Source organism: Balaenoptera borealis (assembly GCF_965194805.1).
Source record: "Balaenoptera borealis genome assembly, chromosome: 11".
Lineage (NCBI taxonomy): Eukaryota > Metazoa > Chordata > Mammalia > Artiodactyla > Balaenopteridae > Balaenoptera > Balaenoptera borealis.
Window position 1 is genome coordinate 8,284,490 of NC_138868.1, and position 12,520 is coordinate 8,297,009.

The 12,520-nt window shown below is 62.5% G+C and overlaps 2 protein-coding genes across 9 annotated transcripts in view; one reads left to right on the forward strand and one right to left on the reverse strand.

The window, feature by feature from the left end:
• The window catches only part of FLRT1 (fibronectin leucine rich transmembrane protein 1), a 90,659-nt gene extending 79,129 nt beyond the window's left edge, over positions 1–11,530 (reverse strand). For 4 of the 5 annotated variants that reach the window (XM_082344099.1, XM_082344098.1, XM_082344090.1 and 1 more), the window contains exon 1: positions 5,326–5,502. The gene's annotated coding sequence lies outside the window, so the exon portion shown is untranslated. Of the gene's footprint in view, positions 1–5,325; positions 5,503–9,814 lie in introns of those variants that run through there. The other variant, XM_082344093.1, reaches the window with a different exon arrangement.
• MACROD1 (mono-ADP ribosylhydrolase 1) overlaps positions 1–12,520 on the forward strand; it is a 153,155-nt gene that overhangs the window by 112,509 nt on the left and 28,126 nt on the right. The window lies entirely within an intron of this gene.

Genomic DNA, 12,520 nt, shown 5'->3' on the forward strand with positions numbered 1-12,520 from the left:
CCGCCCCCAGGGAAAGCCCATCCTGGCACCAGCGCCCGGCGGCGTTTGAGAGGACATGTTCCCGCAGCACTTCCCAGGCAGGCATCGTCAGGGTGGAGGCTGGAGGGGCACCAGGGCGACAAGAGCAATTTGCTTCTGTAGATAAACGCCGTTGTCCTCTCCTCCGAAGTGAATCCCCCTTTCTTTTCTCTTCCTCGCTCGCACGCGCTCTCTCTCTTTTTTTTTTACAGTTTGCTAAATCTGTTGTAATCTGGTGCCAACGATTAATTCAGCCAGAGGGAGGGAATGGGGAGCAAAAAACGTGCTGTCACAGAGCTGCTTCTCGGGAGCAGTGCAGACAGGAGCGGCCAGGACCAGCGCCTCGGCCACCCCGGTTTTAAGCCCAGTTTTAATTAAGTACAAAGCCATTCCCCAAAGGCCCAGCCGCTGCCTCCCTGACAGCGAGGCCCACCCCCACCCCCACCCTGTGAGCAGAGCCTGCAGCACCTGGGCCCAGCCACCCTCCGGAAGCCTGGGTCCCGCGCTCTGCCTGGGAGGCAGTGTCCCCTAGTGGTTAGCTGAGCCCCATACAGCTGGGTCCTGGTGCCTCCAGGAGACCCGGCCTTCACTGCCTTCTTCCCCAGCCCCTGACTGAGGGACATTCAAAGCCGAGGTGGGGGAGGGGTGTCTAAGGAACACCCTTCCGTCACCAGCAGCCCTCCGTCTACACTGGGGCCACTGCCCCCATCACAAACCAGCCCAAATATTCTCCCTCCTGGCCCATCAGAGGCTGGGTCAGGCTGCCCACGCAGGCGGACACACAGCTCTCAGGAACAGGGGACCACCCTGAGCCCAGGAAGCCCACCCTTCCAGGGGCCCACCCAGGAGGACTAGGCAGCCGGTCATTGAGGCAGGCCTGGCAGTCCCGAGAGATGGAGATGGACAGGCCAGCAGAGACCCAGGGAGACAGACCACAAGCTCTGAACAAACCCGCCGTCCAGATGCCTCCCCGACCCCCCAACGCTCCTCACACCTGCCAAGGGGTCCACAGGCAGCCCCTTCTGTTGGTTCTGTCCTCCGGGCTCCTGTTCCCGTCCCTTCTCCTCACCGACTCCTGCTCCACCTTCACGTCCTTGGCTCGAGCACCCCGTTCCCGGATCCCGGGCCCCAGCAGGCTCCCCGGTCACCCCACCTCAGAGGGCTGCCTTCCTGCCTTCAGAGCCCAAGGCTCCGAGGTGGGAGGGAAAGTAACTGATTGCAGTCTGACCCCCACTCCCAACTGTAGCTCCCCGAGAGCAAGACTTAACAGCTGCTCTTGTTTTCCCTTTCCCCCAGAGCCGGCACTGCACCTGGCCCACAACCGGTGCTCAACGCGAATGAATGAATGTATGAATGAACGGGCAGGAAAGGAAGGAGGGAGGGAAAGACAGAAGAGCCAGGGAGCCAGGGGTGCCCAGCAGGACACCTTGTGAGCCAACCCCCCATCCCCCCAGCAATGCCTGAGGCCGACCTCCCCTCCCCCACGCTCACTGCCCACCCCCCCATGTCCCCCCCCAGCTCTGCGGGGTGGGAGGCAGCACGAGCAAGGCCACGGTGGGAGTTTCAAAACCCAGGGCTGCAGTGAATCCAGCAAACAACTTCCACAAGGCGAGTCGAGGCCCCCGAATGCTGACATCATCCGCAGAGCCGCTGACCCCAGGGAGCGGCTGAGCCCTGGGGGCCGCAGGCGGCGGTAAACAGACATCCACCCGCCGCTCAGGCAAACAGGCCTGCACAAACACGGCCCTCTCCATGGAGCTCTCTCCGCTCCAGCTGCTTCTAGGGGATGCCAGGCCGGCGGGGCGGGGGCGTGATGTGGAGCATGGCAGGAGCACCCTGGGGTCACACTGTCCATTCCCCTGTCTTTTCCTCCAGCCGTCCCCCCACCCTGGCCTTCTTGGGGTGACTGCCTCGTGGCAGAGGAAAGAATACAGCTGCTTCATGTCTGGTACAAGCCGGAGCAGGCCTGAACTTTGTCTCGGGGAGAACGACCCAGGTTCTAGGGAGGCGACCCCCCAAATGCACACATCAAGGGCAGCAAGCAGGCCTGAGGCCCGTGCCAGCCCCACCCTTCCAGAGCTTTTGCGGCCTCTCCGGACGGTGAGCACCCTGGGGCACCCACCACCCATCCCACGGCAGGCATTTAAGACCCCCAGCCACGCCCACACGCCTCACACCCCTCCTGGTCCATACGCTCGCAGCCCGCACAGCCCACACACCCCATCCCACGAGGGATCCAAGACAAAACCCCTCAGCCTCACCTCTGTTGCTCCTGGACACTCCCACTGTCACTGGAGCTGACACCCCAGCCAGCTGGCATGTGAGATCCCACCCGGAATGGACTTTGGTGGCTGCGGCGGGGTGCCGAGGCATCCTTCCTGCTACTCCAAGGCCTGAAGAAGCTGAAAGCCCTCAGCCCAGCGTGATCCAGGGGTGGGGACCCCAGGGGGCAACGCATTGTTAGGCATAAACTCTGCTAGAAGCTTCATATGCATCATCTCATAGTGGGTACCCCAAGGTGGGAACTGCTATTACCCCACTTTACAGATGAGGATATTGAGGCCCAATGAGATCCAGTCACTGGCTCGAGGTCAGCAGGCCAGGCAGAGAACCCTCCCCAGGAACCACAAGTCCCTAGGACCCTGGGGCAGAAGGGCTGGCCCAGCCAGATCCCCCCCGCACAGCCCCAGACAGGCCCCATCTCTGAGATCAGGCCATTTCTCAGCCCTGACTCCAGGGCAGCCTGGCTGGCTGGGGAGGTGGCTGCCAGCAGGTCCCCAGTTCCCCGCGGACACACAGTGGGGCCATCTACATCTCAGGGCAGGGCCTTCACCCGCTCACCGCAACTCCTGAGCCATCTGCCCCTTCCCCGGGCAGGGGGGCAACCTGCCTTGCCCCGCCCAGCCCTGCCTCCCTGCCTCTGTCCCACCTGACTGGGCAGAGGGAGCTCTGCCCCACGGGCCCCAGGGGCCTCATCCTCCCCTGCACCATAGCAGCCACTTCCTGACAACTGCCCCTGTACTGGGCCTCTGCAGGCAGTCAGCCGGCTCCGGGCCTGCCTCACTGTCCCTCAACACCCACACTCAGGGTGCCCACCCATTCTCACAGGGTGGGAGAGCCGTTATATCCCCCTGTGCAGGCAAGGAAGTGGGTCCCCAGAGGTACAGGCCTGGGGTCACCCAGTGGGTGACACAGGCTCAGCCACCAGACCTCAGTCTGTGCAGAGCTGAGTCTTGCAGGCCAACGCCCTCCCCACAGAGCCCTGGCAGCAGGTGATGCGATGGGGCGGCAGCAGCCCTCCCACCCACCGTCTCCTTAGAGACCAGCCGGGTGGACCTCCCAGGGGCTCACGACGACGGGGGGCCTCAGAGGAGGTACGAGGGGGGACACCAAGAAGGGCGCTGGTGCTGAGGGTCACCGTCAGGCTGATGTCTACCAACAGGCCCCTGGCTGGGGGGAATCGGACCCCCCCAGCCCTCCAGGTGCTCTCAGCCCTCGGGGACCCCTTCAACAGGAGCAGGGCATCTGTCCACCTCACCCCATTTTATAATGCATCCTGTCCCCGCCAAACTCAGCCTCAGGAGGTGAGTACACTCAACAAGGCAAACTGAGGCTCAGAGAGGCAGGGACTTTCAACCAGTAAGTGGTAGAGCGAAGGCACACAGACCGGGGCTTAGGGGACATGCTACAGGCTACAGCAGCCCCGGGGCATGCCTGGCTCAAACTCATGCCGGGGAGGCTTTTTACAGAAGAGTGTCCAGCCCTGTGTCTATGTGAGGTCAAGGGGCCAGGGACGTGCACAGAAGCCACCCCCCGCCTCCATACACAGACCCTCCTCTGTCTGCCCTCCTCTCTCCTGCTCTCAAACTGGCCCATGTCTGACCCTTCAGCCAGGATGTGACGGCCCCTCGGCTCTTCCTGTCCCTCACACTTACCAGGGCCCCCTCTCTGCCTGCTCAGCTGGGCAGTACTCCCTCCTGGGCATGGGCCCTGGCAGCTCAGGCCGTTTCCATTTAAACCTCTGAGGAAGCCCTGAACAGTCGCCCACGGAGTCGGCACCAGCTGACAGGTGATGTTTGCGCCTCTCCTCCTGGGGCTGGCAGGAAGAGATGCAGTTGGCTTTCACTCCAGAAACCTGAGCCTGGAGCCCTTGAGCGTAGCCACCTTCCCCACGGCTGCTGAGCAGAGAGGGGCATGCCCCAGCCCACATCCCTCTGCCAGGGGCATCCTGCGTTCTGTGGGGCTCTGAGCCCCACACAGGCAGCCGCCTCCCCAACTCCTGAGCCACCTGGGGAGGGAGAGAGAGACTGGTCTCTGTCCTCCCTGAGGATGCAGGGGCCAGGGTGGGGCAGGGCAGGACCCAGATGCCCCCCACCTCTGCCCCCAGCCTAGGCTTTATTTATTCACATCAGGTCTCCGGCTTGGGCTACAAGGGCCTCGCACAGCCCAGCTGGGCTGTGTTCTCTTAAAACCACACGCCCCAGAGAGCCTCACAGCCCTCGGGGCCGCCGGGAAGCCTGGGGCAGCTCCCTGATGTCCATGCTCCACAACTTTCTCCTCCTCGGAGAGCTCTGATCAGCCAGGGCTCCCTGCAGCTGGGCAACACACTCCCCAGTCCCCCGGGAGGAGGGGCATGCGCCCGGCCCCTGGCTTTGGGGGGTCACCGGCTGCCCCCGGCCTCCAGCCCAGAGGTCCCACCGTTCTAGCCGCCAGGTGCACCGCCCTGGTCTCCTGCCCCGCACAGGGCTGACAGTCTACCGCGCGCACAGGGAGGGAAGTTGGAGGCTGCTTATGCCCCCCTTGAAGTCGTTTTAAAAATAAAACCTCGCTCCAACCGTGACTCACGCGGCTGGTGGGGACGGGAGCGCGGCGACCGGGCCGGCAGGCTGCCTGTCTTCGCGTGCGCCAAGCCCTCTGGTTCCCGGGTACTAGACCGGAGCCGGAACAGTCCAGCCCAGCTAGGCGACCCCCGCGGGCGGGGCCGTCTCCCTGGGGCCGCAGCGAGGTCTCGGACCGGGGCTCCCGCCGAGCCCCCGCCCTTTCCAGCCTCTGCTGGGGAGAGTGGAGCCGCCGGCCGCGCACCCCGCGCCTCCCCGCGGCGGAGCCAGCGCCATGGGTACTCGGCTGTCGACTGGGGGGGCCCCCTCCCGAAATCCCAAAGGCTGCGCGGCCCCCGCGGCTGCCGGGCAAAGCCGGGCAGCCGGATCCTGCGGCGCCTCCCTGCACTCTCCCACCCCGCCCCGCTGGCCCCGGCGTCCCGTCCCGCACGCTCGGACCCCGGCCCCCGCCCCGTGCATCCACCCTTACCTGCTCAACGGCCAGGGAGGCGGGTCTCCTCGGGAAACTTTGCGGCGACGGCTGGAGCCTCAGGGGTTATTCCAAGGAGCGGGCGGGAACTGGAGCCGGAGGGCGCCCACGGGGGCCCGGGAGAGGAGCCCCCGGCGCGCGGCGGGGCGCGGTGGCGGGCCCGGGGCTGGGGGCGCGCGGCGGCGCATCTGCCCGGCTCCGGCGCCCGGCGGAGCCGCGAGGGGCGTGCGCGGGGGTGCGCCCGGCGGCCGGGGTGCGTGTGCCCGGGTGGGTGCGCTCGGTGGGGCGAAGGCCAGCAGCAGGGCTTGCGCGAGCGGCGGCGGCGAGCAGGGCGCGGGGAACCAGGCTGTGCGGCCGCCTCTCCCCTCGCGGCGGCAGCGGCGGCGGCGGCGGCGGCGGGGGCCGTGCGTGCAGGCGCGGAGCGGGAAGGGAGGGGAGGAGGGGGGAGGCAGCGGGCGGGGAGGAGGTGACGGGGGCGGGGGCGCCGCTCTGCGCACTGGCCGGCGGGACCGGGCGCGGGAGGCTGCGCCGCCGCGCGGGGACTCGGGCCCAGCCTGGGAGAATCGGCCTCCGCGTCCCCCTCCTCCTGCCCTCGGCTAAAATGGATGGGGAGGGTGGGGAGGTTGGGGTGTCGGTCCTCAGTGCGCGGGGGGGTCTGAGGAGGGAGGCTCCCGGAGCCAGCCTCCAGCGCGGGGGCGGGGAGAGAGAAAAGCGTTCTCCCTCATGTGCGCCTCCCCTTACACCCCTCCTCTCTGCACTCATTCATTCATCCTTCCAACCATCCGTCCATTCATTCATTCACAAACAGTTACCCACTATCTACTCAGCGCGCCAAGGTAACCCCTTCCTCCCTGCCTGGCTCGCCTTCCCCGCGGGGACCCCCTCGTCTGGCTTGCTCGCCTTGCTCCACCAAGCTGCCTGAGCAGGCAGTGCCCCGGGTCAGATCCCAGCCCCGCCTTTCCCTACATTAGCTGACCGTGACCTTGAGCAAGTTACTTAATCTCTCTGAATCTCAGTGTCCCCTGTTGTAAAATGGGAGCATTAACAACCTACCTGCAAGGGTTAACAGGAGGGTTGAAGGAGACCTTGAGCAGAAAGGTGGCTAGGGTCATGCCTGGCACACACTGGGGACTAAGGAGATGTCTGCACCTGTTGTGTGGGGTCTGGTGCGGGCGTGAGGGTGCCGGTGGACCAGACCTCCCTCCTCTGAGCCTGGAAAGTCCCCATGCTCTAGGCCTTCTCTGGGGTACTAAGGAGCTCTCTGTCTGCCTGGCCTCCCCCTGGCCAGACCTTCTTACCGAGCTCAGTCATCAGGCCCTGCAACCCTTTCCCTGGAGGGCTGCTCTGAGTCCTTGCCTCTACGTAGAACCCCACCGCCTCCACCTAGGCCCCACTGTTTGCCGGTCCACACCCAGAATGCCCACAGTCTGGCTGGGACGCCTCCCCCCAGACCCATCCCAGCACCTCCCACCCACTGTCCCAACTGCAGGCCCGTGTTAGACCCTTCCCGGAGCCCAGCACTCCCTGCGCTTTGCTGTCCTTCAATGCCTGGCCAGGCCACCCCTCCCCTGGGATGCCCTCCCGGCTTCTCCCTGGGAGAAGGTCACCGTAAGGGATACTGGCCCCCTCTCCCCCCGGCCTGTGCTCTCCCGGCCCTCTCGCCCCCAGCCTGGGAGCAGGCTGAGGCCTTGCCTGAGGCTGCTGCCTCTCCTCACTGTGAGCACCCCTGCCTTGGCCCTTCTTGCCTCTCCCTCCTCACCCCTCCCTTCCCATTTCCTCCCCTTATCTCCCTCTCTTCCTTCCCCTGCTTTATACTCAATTCACCAAACAGCTATTTTTTTCCTCCCAATTTTTATTTATTGTCCAAACCGCATTATACCAACAATAAAGGAAAGAAAAATCACCCACACTGCCACCATCCTGTGGCGTCAACAGCCTCCATTCCTCCGCTCCCTTCCAGGCTTGTCCATGCACTGTTGGCTGTAATTTTTACAGAGCTATGGTCTCTGTCCCGCCTCCCCAGACCCCCAGATGGACGTGGGGGCCCTGGGGCTCCATCTTCCCTCCATCGTGGCACTTGGCGTGTTGCTCAGGAATTATGTGTGTCTTTCTCCTCTTCTAAACTGAATCCCTTGAAGGAGGGACCCCTTTCCATCCCTGCCACCCCCATGCCAAGCACAGGGCTGGCACAAAGCAGGCACTCACAGCCTCGGAGTGGAGTGGATGGCATGGATATAGCGGTTTGACAGGTTGCACTTAGATATCAAAATATCTTCTTCATAATAGTGGTTTTAATGGCTGCATGATATTCCATTGAGCTGATGTACTTGGTGGCTACACACAGTTCAGGGAATATGGAGGTCTACCGTGCCAGGTGCTTTTTGGGTACCAAAGACCAAAGGGGATCAGGCCTTGCTGTACCTTGCCCTGGCAAAGCTGGAAATCCAGCCGGGGGATGGCCATCTAAATAGTTTTGGCTTAGCAGGATCTTGCTGAAACAGACATCATTACCACGTGACCCCTGGACACAGGGGCCAAGTCAACTGCAAGATCCAAGGATGGCTTCCCAGGGGAGGTGGCTATAGAGCTGGTCTTGGAAGGTAGGGAGGAATGTTCTTGGCAGACACTAGAAGCTCATTTCAGCTTGTTCTCAGGGGCTATGATGTGAAAGAGCCTGGGGTTTGGAGATCTGGAATTGTTGGTTGGAGCTGGGGGTTAGGAGTCAACGGAGACCATGGTGGAAGATGAGGTAACTGATGTCAGCCAGGCCAGGTATACGGGGCCTTGGACAAGCCTGGAGAGTCTGGCCTTTATCTTGGAAGGAGTAGGGTGCCAGGGAGGATAAGTACGGCAGAGGCACTGTTGGCTATGAGATTCAGAAAGATCCCTCGTTCATTCAACAAACACTTGCTGAGCCTCTGTGTGCTGTGGGGCTCCCTGAGGGCATTGGTTGGTGGGGCCCTGGCCCAGGACGACTGAGCTAGTCTTCGAGCCAGGCAGTCAAAGAGGTGCTCTCAGCACGAGGCGGCACATGTCACGCAGGGACAATTTGTGGCTTCAGCCGTGGGCTCGCCAAGCCCCAGCTCCCCAGCTCCCAGGGCGGCAGTAACCCAGGCAGTGTCTGGCATCCAGGTGCGGTGGGCCCTATGCTGGGCAGCCAAGGTCACGCTGGCCCCGCCTGCAGCACCCCGGCCTCCCCACCATCTGCCCACCTTCTTGGGAGTCCTCGGATGTGGATTCTGCTCACCACCTCACCACTTCCCCGCTGCTGACCCCGGGCACTGTCGCAGCCTCCCTGTTCCTTATCTTAATGGGGCCATCACAGACCTCCTAAGGCTGCTGTGACAGTCTGATGAGGCCCCAAGAGGAAAAGTGCTTTGTATACTGTGAAGTGCGGCAACAACACAACTCACCATGATTAGACTGTTGTCAGCCAAGGTTGTGCCACCCTTGGCCCTGTTTGGGCTTGTTCCGGGCTGGGGGCAGCAGAAGGGACTACCTGACTCAAGAGAGGGGTAGGGTCTGCCCCACTGGCTGGTCAGTGGGCATCACCAGGGACCCCTTCGCCCCAGGCTCAGTGCTGGGCATCCAGGAATGAAGCCCCCTGAGGGAGTGGTCAGGGATCAGCACCACTGAAAAGGCCAAGAGCTGCTGTTCAGAGGGCATGACCTTGGACTTCAGCCAGCCGCCCAAGAGTCAGAGGCTCAGCCTGCCCCACAGGCCCCAGCTTGGACATCATCTCCAGGGAGGATAGACCTCCAGCCTCTCACCTGGATCCAGAGAGCCACCTAATGGACTTTATGCCCCATCTGTGGGTGCTTGATCTTGAAGATCACTGCCCTCCAAGATCCCCAGGGTCCACTGCATCTGGGGGTACCTGATTGGGGGGGGGGACCCAGAGAATCGCAGTCACTGAATACCTGGCCATCCCAGACTGTGGTCTCCTGGTGACGCCCAGGGGCGCCCTGATATGTTTCCATGACTCGTGGGCGTGGGGCCTGTGGGTAGGCTGGCTGTGCACATCTGGCTGGGAACAACAGTTCTCACCAGAAAGTCTCAGCGGCTTCTCTGATCCAAGTCCTAACACCACCACGCTCTCTCTTCTGCCACTGTGCACTAAACCTTTCCATCCTGCACAGCACAGAGGGTTGGGGGCTTCTCCCCATAAGCACAGGGTCAGGGTACAGGAGAGGCAGGGGTGGCCCCCAGGGCAGAATTTCAGGGACAGCAAGGCCCCAGCCCAGGCGGAAGTCCCAGAGAGGGTGCTCCAGGGAACAGGCACAGCAGGGACAAAGTTAGGTAGGACAAAGCCAGCAACTCCCGAGGACAGGTGCTGGGAGCAGTGGGGAATGGTGGCCTGGGGCAGCTGGCCTGGGAAGCCGCTGGCCAGGCCGGGAGCACACCCGCTCCGCCTTGTCCGGGAGCTGAATCAGGGGTCCCGCTTCCCTGCACTCTCCCGCCTCTCCAGACCAAGCCAGCTCCTACTCACCTCTCAGCCCAGGGCTTGACCATCGTGTCCTTTGAGAGGCCTCCCTGAACCCATTTTTCCCAGTTGGGTCACCTTGTTCTCTCTGACCCCTGAGCTTCTCCTTGGTAGCACTTAGCTCAGTCTGTGATTATGCATGGTTTGTGTGCTTCCATTCTTCATCTACTAGACCAAACTTTCACATCTCTGAAATCGGGGCACGGCTGGTAGTGTGTTTTCCTCCTCAGTTGTACATGAAGCCATGGTGAGACTCAGAATCGATGGAGCCCGTGTTCAGTGTCGTATGTGTCTGTCTCTCCCAGTAGACTGTGAGCCCCTTGGGGGCACATCCTGGGCCTCTTGTGGTCCCCACGTGTCCCCAGCACCTGCTGCAGTGCCGGGCACCTGGGGAGAACAATCAGGCGTTGCTGAGTGTCAGGCTGGAACAGCCCTGCAGGGAACAGTGACAGAGCTGCCCAAGGCCAATCGTGATTCCTAAAAATGCCCCAAGATGATGGTTCCAGGGGTTCAGAGGGGCGCCAGACACACTTCCAGCTACTGGAGTATGGCAGGGTAGGGTCCTAATGTGTTTGTATGAGTTGGGGGTGATGGGAGGTGAAGGATGGAGATCAGAATGGACAGATACCACTCCAGGCCCCTGGGTGGGTGGGGAGAAGTACGCCAGAGAGAGTTAGAACCAGGCCTGGGGAGAGGCAGGACCATGCCACCCCAGGGGCAAGGGTTCCCCACCAGCCCACCCTCCCCTGCCCTGGCAGGACTGAGGCTGCTGTCCAGGCTTGTCTCTGATGGGCCCTCCTCTCCCTTGGGAACCTCCTCTTCCCCCCACAAATGACATCACCACCACCCCATCCCCCATCTCCTCCAGGCACCTGGGGCTGCCTCTTGCTCCCTGCCTCCCTCACCCACTCACTCCTAGGCCATTATTCCCAGAAGTAATGCTTCTGATGGTGATTTAAGCATTTCTTGACTCTGGCTATCATTCACCTGTTACATACATCCCAAGTCAAGTTCAGGAAGGGAGACCTGAGTTGTGTCTTAAAGGACATTCCAGGACTTCCCTGGTGGCGCAGTGGTTAAGAATCCGCCTGCCAATGCAGGGGACAGGGGTTCGGGCCCTGGTCCGGGAAGATCCCACATGCCGCAGAGCAACTAAGCCCCTGTGCCACAACTACTGAGCCTGCGTGCCACAACTACTGAAGCCCGTGCACCTAGAGCCCGTGCTCCGCAACAAGAGAAGCCACCGCAATGAGAAGCCCGCGCACCGCAACAAAGAGTAGCCCCCACTCGCCGCAACTAGAGAAAACCCGAGCGCAGCAACAAAGACCCAACGCAGCCAAAAATTAATTAATTAATTTTTAAAAAAGACAGTCCAAGTGGAGGGACCAGCCTGTGCCAAGGTACAGAGGGCCAGATGGGGAGCAGCTTGTGGGCAGAGGGCTGTGGGAAGGAGAGTCAGAGGCGAGGCCAGAAGTACAGGCCTGATCAGGAAGGAAGTTGGAAGAACGAGAACATCCCCAAGATGTTGGGGAGCCAGAGAGCAGTGTCTGCCTGATTGCCCGAGGAGGTGGAAGGCGGGGGCAGGGTGGAGGATGGTGGGGTAGAAAATTCGGGGTTTTGAGGTTGGAGGCTCAGAAACCTCTGCTGCAGCCCGGCTTCGCCTGACAACCCCTCCACCCCACCACTGCCTCTCTGACCCCCTGCAGACCTCCTTCTCCGGGCTCAGAACCCCACCCTCCCCCTCAGCTCCCCTCTCTCCCACCCCTGCCCCCGTCCGAGTTTACTGCCTTGGTCCCCACCACCACCCAGGGGCTCTTGAGGCCCGATGCCCTGTGTAGGCCACCTCCCCGGGGACTCAGACAGTTCCTGGGCCCTTCTCCTTTGGTTCCCTTTGGTCCTCTCTGTCCTCCCAACAGGTTCCAACACCTCAGGGCAGCTGAAGCCACTGAAGATCAGACGGGGTGTCCTGAGCCTGGGTTCCCCCTCCTGAGTCCTGGTGGAGCAGAGCTGGGGTCCAGGGCTGGGGTTGGGTGGGGTCACTCAAGGCCCCTCGCCTGCCTGGCACAGGTGCAGCCAGGCCTGGCAGGTTCTGAGCTCAGGACACTTCTGAGACTGGGTGCTGGGAGGAGCCACAGACGAGGGGTGGGGAAGGAGGGGGAGGGCTCCAGTGACGGTGGGGGGATGGGGTTGCCCAGCAACCACCACGCTGCCTCTGTGAGGAGGGATCCTTAAACAGCTGAGCAGAAAAGGCTGGGCTTGGAGGGGCGGAGGCACGGCCTCACGTACCAATGGCTGCCTGCCACCCGGCCTCCCCCTCCTCCTCCCTCCAAGAGTGGAGCTCCAGCTGGGAGGGTGGCAGGACTGGGAGGAGGGGTGCCCAGCCCAGGGGGACCTGAGGCAGCTGGGCCTGGAACCACACTGGGGTCCTATCTTGTCCCCACAGGACACAACCTGGGAGGGGGCAAGAAGGCCGCCTTGAGGCCCTCAGGACAGGGGACACCCTGGGCTCTTGGACCGCAGGGCCTGGGACAGGAGGGAACTGGGACTCCTCAGCACCACCCCTGGCCCTCCCGCCAAAGGAGCTCTAGTTTTAGACCCAGATGAAACCGCCTCTTCCCAGCTGAGTGACCTTGAATGGGCCACCTCCCCAACCGCGTGTCCTGAGTGTCCCAGAGGGCCAGCTGCAGGACTGTCAGCCAGGGGCTGCCCAGA